The sequence below is a fragment of the Rosa chinensis genome, chromosome 4 (assembly GCF_002994745.2).
Source record: "Rosa chinensis cultivar Old Blush chromosome 4, RchiOBHm-V2, whole genome shotgun sequence".
Classification (NCBI taxonomy): Eukaryota; Viridiplantae; Streptophyta; class Magnoliopsida; order Rosales; family Rosaceae; genus Rosa; species Rosa chinensis.
This window is the reverse complement of record NC_037091.1, coordinates 22570119-22581989: the sequence shown is the minus strand read 5'-3', so window position 1 is coordinate 22581989 and position 11871 is coordinate 22570119.

Sequence of the window (11871 nt, the reverse complement as noted above, 5' to 3'; positions counted from 1 at the left end):
AGTAATAATAGAATAGGTGTTGGCTGTGGTCAGTGGTCTTTATATACATAACAGAAGAACCATATATATATTTGTAAAATAGATAAAGGGTAAGGTCATCAAAAATTTGGTGGAATAACACCTCCCTTTCATGGAAGATAGACTGAAACTAAAGGAAGAATAAAAATAAAATAAAGTGAACAAAACAAAAACAAAAAAACAAAGGAATGAACATTGGATCAGCCACCTGGCAATCAAGAAGGCGAGAAAGAAGCTGTTGCAAAGCAGGAAGATGCCTTAGTAAGTCTGGGGTTTCAAGTTCCTTGGTTCTCTGTAGAGATTGTATTGAACATGTGAGATCTTTTATTCTAAATGTCATCATGTTACACTGGTAATACAATATGAAAAATGTGTGAATTAGCAGTAAACGACTGTACTATATTAAAGAATATGGTACATTCCTAGTCCTTTTTGCATTGATAATTAAACATAATATAAAAGTTTAAAGAAAAAGCTAGAGGGGTGGTTTTTCCGTTAAATGATATAGAAAGAACAGTGTACATACAAGAAGCTTGCACATAAGTTCCAATTCAAACTGCATACCAAGTGATCTTTCTGAACATCGTACTTCAGGACACGAAAACAGTCCAGGCGTTCTTTGAGATATGATGCATATAAATGAATGCAGGTACAATAGTCCATGCTTCGTCTCAAAGAATCATCATCGTCATTATTCTTACTGAAAAGAAAATGAGATATGTTCAGAATATGACCTCTACTCCAGCTATACTTAGCATCACAAAATGTACCATCAACTTCCCTCAAAGTGTGGTGTATAACAGTCATGGTTTTCAGTGCTACCTAGGCATACACTGTAAGATCTGAGATTGTTTATGTGTATGTACTAAAGGAATAAGGGTGCAGTTTATTATAAAGAAGAATCATAAGGGTACAGATTCTATGAAACCATTCTACGACAATCTAATTCAAAATTCCATTTGATCATAGGCTTTGGTTTGTAGGGAAGCTTCCAGTATTTTATTATTTAAAAGATCACCATAGTCCACAGTCTGGAAGTTGACATTATTGTAAAACTGAAGAGCTGAATCAAGTTCCAAACTATTGTAAGAAACATACAGAGAAGTCATCCAAAAGAACAATAGAATTCATTATATGCTACTAAAAGATGATAAGCTAACAATATTTCCTATTATACTGACCAGATAATATTTCCTATGATAAGCGAACAATATTTCCTATCGGAGTTTATTAGGGCAACAAACTGCCCCCTTGTTTAATGTTGCTGAAAGCTATCTGATGCTAGAGAAGCCACAGGTAAGAAAAAGACCACTTACTATAGAATGTGTTAACATTCGAGAAGGTTCATTTAGGTTAAAGCCAAAATTTGATTAAATCCGATGGACAAGGAGTGACACTAAAAGCAAGACCATCTTGGTAACAACAAATGCAAACTTCAACGTGAGAGGGCATTTTATTAGATCTACTAAAATACCTCAGAAGACATGTATCTATAATTACAAGTAGTCAGCTGATGAAGTCTAATGGTTCGATAATAAGAAAACACATAACAATGCAAGCGCAAAGGCGGCAAAGCCAAGTAACAACGGATGTGCACAATTCCAACTTAAAGTGTAAAGGAAACTAACAAACGAAAACAAAACAGCAGCTATAGTACCGTACCTTGAGTAATTAGAGTTCTTTTCTACAACTCTGGGGTCATGGTTGGTGCAGGCATGTCAAACCTGAATAACATAGGTTACCAAAAGACACAGGCAAACATAACAACTTCAATCACTGTGCATTCCCTAATGGTTTCTAAGATAATACAAGACCCAAATCACACAAAGGGCTGACAAACCAATTCAAGCAGTCGTGTCTTTGAGTTTCTTCCTCTGCAACTTGTTCAGCGTTTTCAGGTTATTTGGTGGCACAAAGAGGCCATCCACAAGCTGGGTGGCCGGTTTTCAAAGGTGATTGGTTTCTTGAGGTTTTGCATCAACTCCAAGTCTAGGTTTGGTTGCCGATGAAAAATTCAGAATCTTTGGCTCCCATGAGAGACCAACTACTGCTTTGATATCCGCCATTCCAAAAACACAATGCATGGAATCAACTCAAAACCCCAAAACCCTCATTCTTTGTCACCAAACAGACCATCAAAAACCTGCAGCTGCTTAATCTGCATCAGAATTGCATCGATTGCATCTTCGTGCTTATAGTATCACTACCAAGTTACAAATGAACAATTAAAGCTAGCAGGAACCATCTGACCACATGTGCTATAGACAGTAGATCTACAATATTACCAACCAGCAAGTGTTTGAAACTTTGCTCCCAAAGATAACACATATAATAAACAAAAAGATACTGATAACGTCCACTACAAATCGCGATCAAAACGTTCAACATAAAAAAATAAAAATAAAAAAAACAAAAATCAAATCAGATCTGGAAGCAAAAGACTCAAATACAAACAGTAAACGAGCTATCAATTCCATCCAACTCAGTTCATAACTATCAGATCGACAGTGATGAATCCCTAATAGTAGCCAAATCAAACCCTAGAAATTGAGAAATTGAGAGAACTGAAAATGGAGAAACTAAAGTAAATGACGTGTTTGGAGAGCATTGAGGCGTGGGCCTTGCTACCCATGATGTCATGCTTGTAGAGGGCTTTGTCGAAGGAGATGGACTCGGTGAAGGGCTCGACGGCGCGGTGAAGCGCTCGATGGCTTCGGTGATGCCCTCCTCGAAGCGGCCTCCCTGGAGCTTGGCCTCATTGGGCTCGGTGGCAACGCAGTGGAGGTCGAGCTTGGGCATGGATCTGTGAGAGGAGGGTGTGATCGACAGTTAAGGTTTGGGAAGGGAGTGGTGGTTAAGTGAGGAAGATGAGCGATAGGGAGGTGGGTTTTTAATAAAATAGATTTGTTTGCGACGGCGACATGAAAATGCGTCGCAATTAATAACTAATCCTACTACGGTAAAGATTTATCGTCGTTAATAATAAAAATTATTTATTACCGAACATTTGCCGTTGCAATTGATATCAATTGCGACGGAAATCGCTGCCAAAGTAAAAAACCGTCGCAAATGCAATTTTTTTTAGTAGTGTACCATATATATTGTTTTTGAGAGTTATTTAGTTAACTGCAAACTATTGTTGGTATTAGTAGCATTCATGAGTGAATGACCACGTGTGTATATATATATTTGCGTGAAATATGTATATTCTTGTGGGTTGATGGGTGATTTATGTAATAGGGATTGATGGGTTTTATTATATTGCTTGAGGCTTGACTTTTCGGGGGACAATGTGTTAGGAATTGGGAATTCCTATTGTTTGGAAGTGTCAAGATCTGTGTGGGTTGTTTAATATTTTGATCTGATGACCTGGGGAGGTCTGAGGATTCGGGGTTGCTGGGAGTGATCCGTGTGGTGATTTGTGTGATGATCTGTGATGATATGTGTGGTGATCTGTCTGACGATCGGGTTTTCACGCTTTTGGCCGGGTGAGTGAATACGAGCAGTTAGAGCTCTAGATTGTTGTTGGTACATCATTGGAGTTAGCGGGGAGCTTTCTGATGCTCATGAATACGTGTTTTAAAAGAGAGTTTCGGGGATGCTTTCTTTTAAATGTCCTGGGAGGACTTGTGAATCATATTCTATTTGTTAGGTTCACGATAGGTATGATTGAGGTGTGTGTTGATGTGTTGTGTGTCTAGGTTGGATTTATATGTTGTGTGTCCAAGTTGGACCGATGTGTTGTTTTGTCCAGGTTGGACTAATTTGTTGTTGGTATATCATGGGGGGTAGCGGGGTGCTATCTGATACTCATGAGTACGTGTTTTAAAAGAGAGTTACGGGTATGCTTTCTTTTAAATGTATGGGAAGGACTTGTGTATCATACTTAATTGTCAGAGTTTTCAATTAATATGATTTCGTCACAGGGTGATTTGAGTTGTTTTCTTTTGGGAAAAGAATGTGTTGTTTTGGAAAAACTAGGTGTGTGTTCCTTTTTACCAGTTGATGGGTTTCCTTGTTGGGCTAGTTGTGCATGTGTGGTTTTGAGTTACTCATACGGGGTTGCAAAAGGTTACCGGGTTTGTTGTGTGGCAACCCGATACACCATTCAAATGGTGTAGGGGTTATTTCTGTAGGTCAGGATAATCGTGGCTAAATCTGAGGTGGCGTGCTGGTAGCATCACGATAGGAAGTTAATTTTGTGACTTTACCGTTATAAAGACTTCCGTTGTAGTGAGCTCTGAGGAGCATTTACGTTTTATTTTGTCGTTGACAATTTAATTCGTAAGCTTGTGTAAGATGTAACTCTGTGGAGCGAGTGTATATTGATTTTGAGGGTTTAGGGCATCAGTATGTACTTGGTTTAAAAGGAAAAAGTTTCCAGGTATTTTGTATTGTTGGCTGAACGATCACGCATGTTTAATTATGGGATTATATATCAATTTTTATTTCTGTTAAAAATCAGGGGCGTGACAACTGCAGTGGGTGACTCAATATCTGTGAATTAGATAAAAATCAAGGGCTCTGGGCTCAAGTTGATTTGGACTTGGGTTGGAGCTGCAGGGCGTGGACAAGAGCAATAGGTTTTGGGCCTCCGCAGTTTTGGATTCAGATTTGGGATCCGAGTGGTGTTTGCAAATGGTTTCGAATCTGGGATCCAGGTGGACATTGGGCTTGGACTTCAACCTGTTATCTTTTGTGGGCTTTTTGTCTTTTACATTGGAATGGGGCGCTTGTGCTTTACTGGTATTGGATCCAGGACCCTATTCTATGGTATTTATTCGTGAAAGATCGTCTGCCAACATGGCCATATTCTGACAACCTTAGCCGGCTTCGATCTTTAGGTGGGAGAGTGCCTTCATTCCGGCGCCAAGTTGACTTTTGTCAATTTTTTCATTGGAGTTCGCTGGGTAGTCAAACCACCGAGAGTATTCACTACACAGCTGCAATCCGTAGTGTAAAATCAGCGTGGCGTTGATGTTGCTGCTCTTGCGTTATTAAGTTTTTCTATTTCATATGTATTTTTCTTTTCGTACTATTTGCTTCTATTCTTGATGTCTTTTGGCATCATATCGTTGTAATATTTCAATTTCAATAAATGGTTGACCTCCTTGGATTAAAAAAAAAAAAAGGTAGTAAAAAACAATCTTGAGTATAAAGTCACAGTATTTGCCTATTTGGTCCAACCTTCTAATACACATTCAATAATCCAACCTAACTGATGTAGCAACTGTCCTTCAATTCTAGGTTTCATATAAAGCAAACATATATACATAGAGGTCTCAAGTGTCTTCCTAAATCACAACAACAATAAACAAATAGGAAACCTAGAAAGAATCTCCATCAAATGTATCGAGCGGGACCAAAAAAAAAAAAAAGTTAAATATTGTTTACTCCCTGAACTTTTATCTAAAAAACACTTAAGTCCTTATCCTTATAATTTCAAACTTTAGTCCCTGTACTCCAAAATTTTAGACCAATAGGTCCTTGCCGTTACTCTCCGTCCAAAAATCTCGTTAAAGTGCTGACGTGATAGTTTTTCAGCGATAAAATAACTATTATACCCTCACTTTATTTTTTTTAATTAATTAGTTAATTCTTTTTTCTTTCCATTTATTTATTTTTTGTTTTTTTAAGGGTTGACATCAGAGCTTTCTGATATTACCCTATTCCTTCTCTTCTTCTTCTCTCTCTTCCTCCATCACTTGTCACCATGCTGCTGCGCCGGAATCACTTACCTAAACCCTGCTCTCCTCTACTCAATCACCACAGTCCCCTTCTCCACTCCTACTCCTCCATCGTCAGGATCTGAACATTGAATTGCTCTACATTTCCAAGCCCAGATCCAAATTGCCCATGGCTTCGGCGGCAAAGCCATCGTCTCTATTGTCGTCGCCTTAAAGCTGGGACTCCTCACCTACCTAGCGACCTAGAGCCACCAAACCAACCCGACCCACCCCGACTCACCCGCTGGTGCACCCATCACAACTTCAACCCCTTCGTCGATCACATCGATTCCCGCAGCTCTGACACTGCCTCCGATTTCGACGGTGATGTCAGCTACTTCGTCACCGGTCTCTTCGACCCAATGAATGTGTCCCCCTCTGTTCCAGAGCACCTCTTGGCATGCCTTATCTCTTCTTGCTGTGCTGAACATGGAAGATACGAAGCCGGAGGTTTCTGCATTCAACAATTCGAATTCGGGAATTAGAGATTTGGACCATGTTAGAGCTAGATTTACCGATTTGTGCAAAAATGATTGTCGTTGGACGAGAATACGGTGATGCAAGCTATCAAGCTAGAGACCGAGAGTGTGACTATGTCACTGTGAGAGAGTTCGGAGGACGAAGGCGAAGCGGCGACAGAATCATTGCTCTTCCTACAGAGGTATGCCAAGGTCGGGGACTGATAAAGTTTGGGAATTTAAGGTGAGCTACTGGGTTTTGAATCGAGAGATGAGTTTGATTGTTTGAGGCTTTGAGTCATCTGACACCACCAAATCGACTCAACCCCACCAAATTGACTGATTCCAATTCATAGCCTCATCCCTGAAATGAATTGGGCTTTCGTTGCATTGGGTTAATTTTGAGGGAAAATTGAGGTTTAGGAATTGGAATTTCTTAGTTGTGTTAGGTTGGAACTTGGAAGAAGGAGAAGGGAAGCTGCTGTTGCCTTTTCTGAGAACCAGGGAAAAGATAGATAGAGATCTGAGGAAGGAGGAATCGAATAGATGAAGAGACCAAAAAAAACAATAATAATAATAATAATAATAAATTAAATTAAATAAAAAGGAAATGAGGGTAGAATGGATATTTTACCCAAAAAAGTCTACCATGTCAATGATTTAACGAATTTTTTTTACAGAGAGTAACGGAATGGACCTATTAGTCCAAAATTGAGAGTACAAGGAGTAAACGTGTGAAATTAGAAAGACATGGACTAAAGTGTTTTTTAGGTAAAAGTTCAGAGAGTAGACAGTATTTAACCAAAAAAACAAACAAACAAACAAACACACACACACACACATAACCAATCCAAATCCTAAAGAAAACCAAGATCCCTCTTCTTCTTTTTACATGTCGGCGGAGCCAAAAAACCCCAAATAAATCCCCCAGATTAATGGTTTTCTTGAGAACTTCATGTCCCTCTCTCTCTCTTAGTATCGAGCAAACAACCAAAACTCGAAAAATTGAAGCGGTGGAATAGAGAAAAAATAGGAGGGAGGGCAAAATGGTTAGAGACCAAACAGGAGGCAGTAGCAAAATGGGGAAAACACTTTTCATAAGGGGATCACTGTTCATGAGCTCATAGGGCATTAGATGTGAGCACCTGATGTTTCGTTATTTTAGAAATTTAAAAGAGGTGTATTTTTTTTTAACATGAAAATAAATATTACAAAGACAAAGCATTATTAAAATTTACATATGGAATAACTCTAGTAAGGAACTTATGAAACCAAGCACTACTATGGGCAACATTTTGACCTAAAGCTGCACATTGATCTGCTACCATATTGGCCACCCCAAAGATATATCGGAAAGAAATGTTTAAAAACTAGTCTTAAGATGCTAAATATCATTAAGAATCGAAGAAACTCTTTAGGGAACCTTGAAAATACCTCTGACCATCTTGATTAAGAGAAAAGAATCTCCTTCGACTTGAAGTTGATGAATACCAAGTCGTTTAGCCTGCAACAGACCTGGCATTAACCCTATTGCTTCAGCATTGAGAACAGAGGAATAACCAATGGGAAGAGCACCTGCAATAATAACTAATCCATTGCTATCGCAAATCACAAACCCTGCAGAATCTTTTCCAACAGCAAATACTAAGCCATCAAAATTTAATTTATAACGATTATCATTAGGTGAGTTCCGACCAATCAATTGTTTGTGACGATTTCTAAATTTTTTTGTGGCAATGTTATTAGCATTCCTAAAATTGTTTAATATGAAAAACAACATGATTGATTGTAGGTGAGTCTAGTGCTTAGAGGTTGAGGTCAGGAGGCTTCTTGTCTCGTTTTTCTCTTTTGTCGAGGATGGCTGCTTTAGGGATTGGTTGGTGGTTGATGGGTGGGTTCGGTGTTGGGTCGATCCATGACACTAAGGGGGGACCATGGGATAGGTAGTAGAGTCACCATGGGGAAGTGGAAGGTTGGAGATATGCGGTGTTGGGACAGGCCTTCTCCCTGATTAGGAATTGAGATATGGGTTAAGGTAGTGGGAGACACCATACCGTCCATACAACCCCTCCGAAGGTTTAGGGGATCGAAACCCAAGGTAGTCGCTATGCTCCGCTCACTCTTAGGTCATCACACGATATCAAAACAATTGAAAACAAATATGGCCATTAAGATATAAAAATCTTTAAATTCACAAAGAAATAACCATAGCCATGCAATCACTATTATATATATACGCTATGTATGAAAGCCACTAATCAAGGAGAGTCCTGAATCCCCTACTTGGTATTCCTGGAGTTTGATCTTTTACTCCACGATGCTAGGCAAACACCACCACTGCTTACACTCGGGTAACTGGAGGTACGTTCGACAAATCCGATATTAAATTCTCATTTCCACAAACAACATTTTTCCTCAAGTTCATTCATGCTTAGTACTTGACTACTTAAATCCCGAACTAATTAGCAGCCTTGTGGTCTTGATGTTGATCATGGAGTGATATCATAAGAGATGCAGAAGATGAGAGAAAGCGCGAGAGACAGAGAGAGTTCTTGAGAAGAAGAGTGATGAAAGGGAGAAGCTTCTGGTCATTCAGACCAAGCTCTTCATTTTGTAGTCTAACATGTGAAATCCAAGTCTTGCCCTCAACTTGACTCTGTTAGCACATTTGTGACCCAAAGTGGATTGGGCTGTTCCAAAGTCTTCTCCATAGGCCCAATTCTAAAATAAAAACTTTCGAGCCCAAACGATGTCGAGCAACGTTTGTACGTTCACAGTAACAATCGTCTACTAAAATTTATTCGGGACTTCAATTCAAATAACCATAAATTTACAGGGGTTTACCGGGGCTCACATTTACACAAAATCATCACGCAAATCACCACCTAGGATGTCACATAATATTGTTTCCTCAACTCTAATAACCTCAAAATAATAACGAAATCATTTCTCAAATATTGTTTCCTCAACTCGAAACCATCACCAAAATGATACTAACTTCTTTCAAAACTTAAAGCTGACAAAACCGTATTTTCTTTCCAAAATCATTTATTTCCTCAACATCACATTGCATAACGATAGGGAACTACACACACAATTCCACCAAGATATGGATATTTCACGTAAATATATATATATATATATATATATGTAGTCATCCATTTAGGGATGCCATTAATACCAGCCATAGTTCACAACTACAAAACCCGTGAAAAATCATTTTTATAATAAAACTTCATTTTACTTACCTATGAACCGTGGACGATTAAGTTCATATAATTTAAACAAATATTTATTTTTGAAAACAATTTCACAATTTAACAAATAATTTCAAATAATAAAGTAACTGCACTCATAAATGAACCTCGTGATATTTACTCACCTCTAAATCCAGCTGTGACTTCACACACCACACGAGATAAAGCTCAACTCGATCATTAAACTCCGCTCACACAATCCTCTCAAACACCCACATGTTTGTATTGACGAATGGAGGGTAACGAAGGAAAGAACTTCTCATGATCCTCACGCACCGCCGGATCAAAGTCAGAACCAGAAAAATCAACTCCACCCATCCTGTAGATTTCAGCACGATGAACAACTTTCATAACTAGCACCAAGGCAGATTCGGCCTAGATCGAGCTAGAACAAGCCCGAAAAATCTTCACTGTTGAACTTCAAATCGTCATTCCAGCCACCACACTTCGAATCGAGCTTCAAGGCTTCTATGGCTGTGATCAGGAGGAGGAGAGCTTCAAAACATGACAGGTTTCAAGTCGTGAAGTAGCCGGAAAACGAAGGTGAGTTCGAGTTCGCTGCTGACTTGATTTTTGCAGTTCGATCAGCCACTTCCGGTGCACCTCGGAGCAAAACAGTGACTAAGGGAAGAAGAGGAAGAAAATCTGAGCCAGTTGGCGACAGTCTCGCCGGAGGATGCCAGAGTCGGAAGATAATTCCGGGTTGGGTCGGCCTCTTCGCCAACGGGTCGGGGTTGGCCGAGAGAGAGAGAGAGAGAGAGAGACTTCCAGAATTTTCCAGAAAGTTTCCAAAATGGCAAACTGAATTTATTTTTTGATATTTTTTTCTATATATATCATAATTTCCAAAAATGCAAATAACTTCCGTTGACCATAACTGCTTCATACAATCTCCGATTTCCGTGTTCCACGTACATATCCACGAACTCGTGTCAACGCACTGTTTTCCGAAAAACTCAATAAATAAAAAGTCATCCCATTGACCCCTCGAAATAAAACGTTTTCGAGTAATTATTCGTCCGAAACACTTTCGGTTCACCACAAAACTAACGATCGCACTAATTAACCACTTATTAATTTCTAAAAATTCCAAGAAATTAATAATGAATTTCTGGGGTATTACAAACATTAACCAAAAAAAAAAAAAACAAGAAGAAGAAGAAGAAGATCAAACACAATCCTAAATTAAGATGTGTAGATAAAGTCGATCTTGAAATATGATAGAGGGTCTTTTTAACGAGTAAGGCTATGGTATGTTAATATTTCTCATACATCAACTTTTTTTATCACTTTGAGAACTCATTTTACCGTTTTGAGGACTCATTTTATCGCTTGAGGACTTATGTGGTAACTAAAAAAATTTACCACTTTAAGGACTCATATTACCACTTTGAGGGCTAATATTACTATTTTGAGGACTCATTTCACTACTTTAAGACAATTGTTTGCATGTCATACGTTAACACATTGTAGAATTTCTCCTTTTTAACGTTGAGGTTGATGTTGATGTAATATAAGTTGTTGCAGTGTTTTAGCTTTTCCTTTCTCTCTTATATGCGCATACCTTCCTTGAATTTTAGTTTGGAAACTTATAGCCTTGCCTAGTTTTCTTGAAGCCATAAACAAACACCGGTATGGCGTTATTAGTTTGCTATTTCTAGCTTGCTTGAATGATGCAAGAATTGAAGTGGAATGAAATTACTGTAATGGCTTTCACCTGAAGAGGCTAATATCAAAATTAAAAGTTTTCTGATGTTTTATACACAATTAAAACTTTGCTTTTTCTTGATACAATTAAAAATTTACTTTACTTCACGTCATGTTCGGTAAATTATGACGAGAAGTCTCACCTTTTCAATGCACAGTGCATGTTGACGCATGCGCGCGCATGCATGTATAAACTTTAGAGGATCGAAGTAGGTAAATGTGTTCAATTAAGAGGAACACTAACTGAAGACTAATAGAGCTCGGGTTCCCATCTGAAACTTGCTATGAATACTGGGCAGTAATGCACAAACCTTCATACAGTCACCAGCCTTCCCTATTCAGTGCAGTATTTACATCACTCTAGAGAAAAGTTCAAGTCCTTAAGCCACAATGTCGTGGTTTCGGAAGTTTGTTGCTGTTTTCCATTCGATTACACCAATTGTTTTAACAACTCTTGCAGTGCTCGGAACGATCATACCTATTCTTGCACCAGCTTTTGCCGCTGTCGGTGCTTTTTTTCCAAATCGCGGTGCTGGTTAATTAATATTGTATCTCTAATGATGTAGGGGAAATCATGGAAGTTTGTTTAGGTATGGGTGCTGGGACGTGGGAATAGCTAGCTAGTAGTAATATGGTATCTGTATCCCTGCTCTTTTTGTTATCTCTGTAATCCTTTCTGTTTGGTAATATTTTCATGAAGTTCTA